Below are 7,119 nucleotides of genomic sequence, written 5' to 3'. Positions count from 1 at the left end.
TCAAAACACCAACTGCACAAGTGCAAGGATGAGTAGATTTTAATTGACATCAGTTTTGGGTGAGATGTGGGAATTTTTGATCGTTGAAAATGGAATGTGATCCAATGTTGTGACACTGCTGCCATAAAAGTTAATGCATTCCTAGGCTGCACTGATAGAAGATGTGCGGAGTAAACGTCATTGGTTACACAAAAATTAGTTCATTATGTTCACATCTTGGTGCCATAATTTAAGAAGGATGTTAAAAAACTAAGTTTCATAGAGAAGGATGACCAAAATGGAAGTCCGAAAACCATTTCTTCAGAGGAACTTTGGAAGAAACTAAGGTATTAATTTGAAAATTGGGAGAATTACAGGTTCTTTTAATGTATTCATTCACTCAACAAAAATTTATGGAGTGCTCAGTAGGGTTTAGTTGACTACAAAGAGCTTGCCAAGTACCTGAATACATTGGGGAGCCATGTGAAGGATTTTAGGTAGAGGAGTGGCAGTACCTCATATGTGTTCAAGCATCATTCTGGGAGTTATGCTGAGAGTAGGCAGTTTGGGGGTGTGGAAAGTGTGGAAGCACGGAGACAAATCAAGAGGTTATTACTATAATTCAGGAAAGAACAGATATTGTTCGAACCACTGTGGTAGCAGAGGAGGAAAAAATGTTTGGAATTTGGATATATGTTGAATTTGAGATATATTCATATAAGTGATGAGATGATTTAAAAAATAGGTTATACTTAATTTAATCTCTGTGTCTTCAGAGGATAGCAACAGAACTCATGGATGGTGTTGAGCGGGGAATGGGAGCAGGAGGAGGAATATGCCAACTGGCAGATCTTTCAATGGTAGAGAGAGGAAGTAGGTGGGGGTAGGAAGAGCTGGAACATGCCTCTCTCCCTCCAATGTCATATCATCTTGATTCGGTGTCCAAGAGGAAGGAAAAAATTCATAACTCTTAGAAGTATTACATAATTTCAAAAAGTTCACAAAATTAACAATATAAATTGCAAAATATAAAACCTATCATATTTGTGATACAATAGTATAAAAACAACACAATTTTTAAAAAATATAAAAGGAGGACCTTGCTGGTGTGGCTCAGTTGGTTGGGCATGATCCCATAAACTGTAAAGTTGCTGGTTCAATTCCTGGTCAGGGCACATGCCTGGGTTGCAGTTCAGTTCCTGGTTAGGGCTATGTACAGAAGGCAACCAACTGATATTTCTCACATTAATGTTTCTCTTCCTCCCTTTCTTCTTCCTGTCTCCTCTCTCTAAAATCAAAAATTAAATATAAATATATATCAAAAAATTACAGTTCTTAACAGTATATGAAGAAAACACATTTAAAGCCATATATCTATATTTCACTATATAGCTACTAAATACTTTATGAAGTTGATCTGCCTTTTATTTGCCTTGAAATTATTCTTTTAAATTTTAAACTGCCTTTCTTATTCCTCTGTCTTTGTATCTCTCTCTGTCATTGCTGAGACAGCTTCACCTTGCGCTAAAGGTATAATCTCGTCCTGCATTTTGGGATCAAATTTGTTCTCAGACTAGGAAACAAGAAGAGCCACAACAGCCCCAGAATAGAGGTTTACCAAGTCAATACACAGGCTGTATTGCAGCACAGCTTGTCGTGACATTGGTATTCTGATCCCCTGATAAATAGGGTCGTGTGCTGCTTTCTTGTGATGGAGACTTTGTCTGGCACACCTATCTCCCCAAGGACTTAATTTCACGTCCCTGAACTGACTCTCTATTTTTGCTGATTAAGCCTCTGTCAAATGTCTGTCTTGACTGTATCCTTCAGGGTTCATTGCTGGAAACAATTACTACTTGAAGTATTTTAAGCAGAAAGTGATTTAATACATATAATTAGATCATTACAAAATCACTTGAGGGGCTGGAAGACTGGGTTATAAGCTGAGGTCCAGGAATGACTGCCAAACACCAGGAAAAACTGACCTGCCAGGGAAGTTACCTCCTCTGCCGTTAACAGGAAGCTAGGGAATCAGGAGTCTGCCACTAGAACCGTTCACATTAAAAACACACAAACAGCCCTGACTGGTGTAGGTCAGTGGGTTGATGTCATCCCACAAAACAAAAGGTTGCCAGTTCACCTCCTGGTCAGGGCACATGCCTAGGTTGTGGGTTCAGTCCTCCGTAGACGGTGTACAAGAGGCCACACATGGTTGTTTCTCTTGCACAAAAAACATGGTAGCTGCAACCCCGAAGTCAGAAAGCGGATGCTACTGTGACTGCAACTGCCTCTTGAAGTCCGTGGAGACTGGAGAAAACCCACAGTTCCACGATTATGTTTGCCATCAATAAACAGGCTCTGCAGTAAGAAAGCTGCCACTTTAGCTCTATCTTTTCAAATATGTGTAGATACATGTAGTTGGTGGAATTTAATCAAATGTAGAACTCTATTGGCAAGGAAGCCTGGGAAATTTCATATTTAGCTTTTCCATCTACTTCAGTACAGAAAGTCTCACAAGAAGGAAGTGGCAGTAAATGCTGAGTGCCATGTTCAATATATCATGCCCACATTGTACTAGAAGCCCTAACCAGTATAATTAAAGTAAGGATAATAATAAAACTTATATAGTCAGAAAGAAAGGAAGAAGCAAAACCATTCTTATTCACAGATCATATGATTTGCACAAGGAAAATCATCAGTAACCTACAAAAAAAACCCAAACTTCTGGAAAAATTGTGTATGTATATCAAGGTCCCAGATATGAGGTCAATATAAAAAACTTAAACTGTATTTCTCTATATGAGCAGTGAACATTTGGAAATTAAAAAATTTTAAATACCATTTATAATAGCATTTAGAAAATATGAAATACTTGGGGATGGATTTTATAAAATATGCATAAGATTTGTACACTGAAAACTATAAAACATTGCTGAGAGAACTGAAAGAAAACCTAATTAAATGGAGAGTTATATCATAGTCACAAATTGGACAACTTACTATTAAGATATACATCTTCCTCAAATTGATGTTTAAATTCAATCCAAGTTCAATAGAAATCTCAGCAAGTTTTTCAATAAGACATTCATAATTTGATTTTAAAATATGTATGGAAATACAAAGGATCCAGCATAGTCAAGACACTTAAAAGAAACACCACAAAGTTAAGGGTCTTACACACTATACTTTAAGACTCTTTTGGGTTCCTGGGCCCAGTTTGAAAGCATGTGTGTGTTTTGGGGGTGGGGGTGGGGCTTCCCACACAAACCAAGCAATTCTCTGGCATCAGTAGGGCGTCTGAAAATTCAGCTTAATTCTGACACTATCTACCTGAATACCCTCAACTCATACTAGAGATCAATTGGCTATAAATCAGACTTCCTAAAATCTCCTCCTTGGTTTTGATTCATTTCCTAGGGCTGTTCACAGAACTTAGAAATACATGTTACTTACCAGATTACTGGTTTATTATAATAGGATATAACATTGGCCATTAGTGAAGGATGGAGAAAGAATGACAGCAAAGGAACATGAGTGAATTTTCTTGGACAGTGGAAATTTTCTTTACAAGTTACACTTCTGTTAAAACTTACTGCCCTGGCCAGGTTGCTCAGCTGATTGGAGCATTGTCCTGTGCACCAAAAGCTTGTTTGTTCAATTTCTGGTCAAGGCACATACCTAGATAGTGGGTTCGGTCCTGGTTAGGGGCATATACAGGAGACAATCAATTGATATTTTTCTCTAACATTAATGTTTCTCTCTCTCTCTTCCTCTCTAAAATCAATAAATATATCCTCAGGTGAGGATTAAAAAAATTTACTTAACAGTACACTTAAAAGTGTGTATTTTATTATGTGTAAATTATATGTCAATAAAGTTTATTTAAATTGTAAAAACCCAAACTATACAGTGTATGTATCTCTAACCATAAATAAGTCCCAGCTTATACTCCCTCCCAGGAGCATATAACCTGTCTTTTGTTGTTGTTTTCAATACTGATAACAACACTGGAGATGACTAACCGTTTTAAATTTTGTTCCATTTCTTTAAGCTAAAAGAGGTATCTAACTGACTTGCATTTCTCAGATATTCGTGACTTTTCTGAAATGCTAATATTTTTAAAAGATTTATTTATTTTTAGACAGAGGGGAAGGGAGGGAGAAAGAGAAGGAGAGAAACATCAATGAGTGGTTGCCTCTCACATGCCCCCTACTGGGGACCTGGCCCGTATGTGCCCTGACTGGAACTTGAACCAACAACCCCTAGATTCGCAGGCTGGCACTTAATCCACTGAGCCACACCAGCCAGGGCTGAAATGCTAATTTTTAAAGGGGCAAACAAAGGAATAGAAAGCAATACATAAGACTGAGAAGAATAATGAGAGAAGAACAAAACCCATTTTGGTGGGAGTAAACTTTTAACTCCTAGTCAACCTGTCTCTCTCTTTTTTCCTCCCTCCCTCCATAGTATTATTGTTCCTCTCCTTTCTTTGAGTCAAAACTTTAGAAGCTACTTTTGGTTTTTCCTTACCTTGATGAATAAAATCATTTACAAGTCAGTTGTTAAGTCCTTTGTAATAGTTCTTGAATCAACATCATTTCCCTCGTCTCCATTACTTCTGCTACTTCAGTTCACTTGCCCTCTTTCTACTTTATTATAAGCAGGCCAGCTGAGTCCTTACCTCTAGATTCTCCTTCCAGCTCAACCTAGTCTCCTCTCTGTAGTTAATTTTCTTTCTTTCTTTTTTTTTTTTAAATGTTATATGATTGCTGAACTTTTTACTGGCCTCCTGCCCCCTCAAGGGAGCCTGATCCCTGCTGCCTTTAATACCCCAGAACTTTGATGTCATTGACCTTAGACACCACAGTGCAATGCACAGTCCTACAGGTGGTGGTCTTTTAGATCAGTGAATGGAGAGTCTGTTGTCCAGGGCATCACCAAGACTGAAGTCCTCCTCTTGTTCTAGCAGATGGTAGTAGGAAGTAATCTCAGCCTCCAGCTTAACCTTGATATTCAGCAGGGCCTCATACTCCTGGGCCTCGTGTTGCCCCTCTTCCCAGGTCTGGGCCAGCCTGACTCCAAGTACAGCAGGATCCTGTTGAGTTGTTCCATCTGCATAGCATAACATGGTGCCACCTCTCTCAGGCTGTTCTCCAAATTGGTTTTCAGATTTCTCATTGAGTGCAAGTCTATCCCCAAGGACTGGACCATAATTTTCAGCTCTGTTTTGAGTATTATCTTACTAGTTCTTATCTCATCAGCCTGTGAGATGACCACTAAGGTGCTCTCCTCCATTTGCTGGGACAAATACTTATCTAGCTCCTCTAGGTTCTTCCGAGACAGCTCATCATACTGGGCCCAGATGTCCACTATGATCTTGCTGAGGTGCTGAGATTTGGGGACATCCAATTCCATGGTCAACCCAGAGCTGGCAATCTGGTTTTGCAGGCCATTTGCTTCCTCCTTGTGGTTCTTCTTCATGAAGAGCAGTTAGTTCCTCCTTGAGAGCCTTGATCTCTGTCCTCAGCTACAGCCTAGCGAAACTAGTGTCATCAGTGACCCACAGATGTCATTCTTCACAGACTGGTGCATGGCCTGCTCCATCTCTTACTTGACTCTAAAGTCATCAGCAGCAAGACAGGCATTGTCAATCTGCAGAACGATGAGGGCATTGTCTCCAGAACTTGCAAAGATCTGAGCCCTCAGGTCCTCAATGGTCTTGAAATAATGCCCCCAGTCTCTGACCTCGGGTCCTTTCTTCTCCAGGTGTTCCTGGATTTTGCTCTCCAGCCTCTGATTATCAGCCTCCAGGCTTCTCACTCTCTCCAGGCAGGAGGCCAGATAGTCATTCAGGCTTTGCATAGGCTCCTTCTTGCTCTGGATGCCTCCCATGCCGCCAAACCCTCTGCCATCCCACAGCCAGGGCCCCGGACCCCCAGTTGCTCTGCACACTGGTGAAGTGGGACAAGAAGATCTGAGAGCTTAGGCTGCTTGCTCGCCAGGCCCAATGGCTGGTTGACTGCACAGAGCCCAGGGCCCAGTAGTTTGTGGAAAAGCTGGATCCAGTGCTAAAGCTCATGTTGTTCAGGGAAGAAGGCAAGAAGCCAAGACTCTGGTTCAGGCAGCAGTGTAGTTAATTTTCTTGAAGTACGTCTCTGAAATGATGCTCACAGCACCAAAAACAAAGAAATAACAACAACAACAAAATTTCAATGGGCTGCTTACTAAATAAAATCATAATACCAGCATTCAAGATACTCCAGAATTAGACTTTGATCTGCATTCCTAAACTTACATTCCATTACTTTCTTACATCTACTCAGGCTGTACAGTGTAGTGGTTGAAAGCTGTTGTTATTACCTCTGTATTAACAAAAGCAACATGGAAAGCCAAATGTTTTTAAATAAGCCGTATGCAAAGAGAAACCTCTGGCACTTCATCAAATATTCAGAAAGACCCCATTCATATCCCACAGATGTTTCTGTGGTCTGGTTTTCTTGCAAAGTACATGTTTCCTTCAAGTCTACCACCATAAAAATGGTGTGTGACTTTTCTGTGTTATTTGGAGACAAATTTAGCTAGTCCATCCTCTAAACAAAGATGTATATATAGAAAATAGCCTTTTGAACTTGAACAAGCCCTTATTTTATATAGTCTAAGAAACTTTGGTTATGCTTTCAGAATAATTTTTCTTTGTCTTAAGTGATATAATCTGTATTAATTGTAATTCAGGACAAACTGTGAAATATGCTGTATTAATAAGGTCCAACAGAAAATTAAAAGATGAGTAGGGAAAGGCCCTTTAAACATCTCACAGTCTGGTGAAAGGTCAAGACAATAAATCCTGAAAATCTTTAACCTAAAGTAAAAATATTTTCATTGCTACTAGAGGCATACAAAATTCTATCGCGGCTTAAAAAAAGGACAAATCCTAACTGGCGTGTGAGTCAAGGCTTTTTGACAAGGCCTTTGACAGGAAGAATAGGTAGGATTTTGACAGGCAGAGGTGGTTCAAGAAAGTTTCTTAGGCAGAAGGATAAAACCAGAGTTCAGATAGTGGTGGGTGTTTTCAGGGAGGAATGAGTGTGTCAGGCTGACTGATCCTTGTTGTCCATAAGGGGGCAGTTAGTGATGCAAGTT

The 7,119-nt window shown here is 39.8% G+C and overlaps 1 pseudogene; it reads right to left on the bottom strand.

Moving 5' to 3' along the window:
• Positions 1-4,802: 4,802 nt before the first annotated feature.
• Positions 4,803-6,058, bottom strand: LOC129076043 (keratin, type I cytoskeletal 18-like; annotated as a pseudogene).
• Between the last annotated feature and the right edge of the window lie 1,061 nt (positions 6,059-7,119).

Source organism: Pteronotus mesoamericanus, unplaced genomic scaffold, assembly GCF_021234165.1.
Source record: "Pteronotus mesoamericanus isolate MK-2021 breed Mesoamerican mustached bat unplaced genomic scaffold, CSHL_Meso_final contig_56, whole genome shotgun sequence".
Taxonomy (NCBI): Eukaryota; Metazoa; Chordata; class Mammalia; order Chiroptera; family Mormoopidae; genus Pteronotus; species Pteronotus mesoamericanus.
This window is presented reverse-complemented; position numbering and strand designations above follow the sequence as displayed.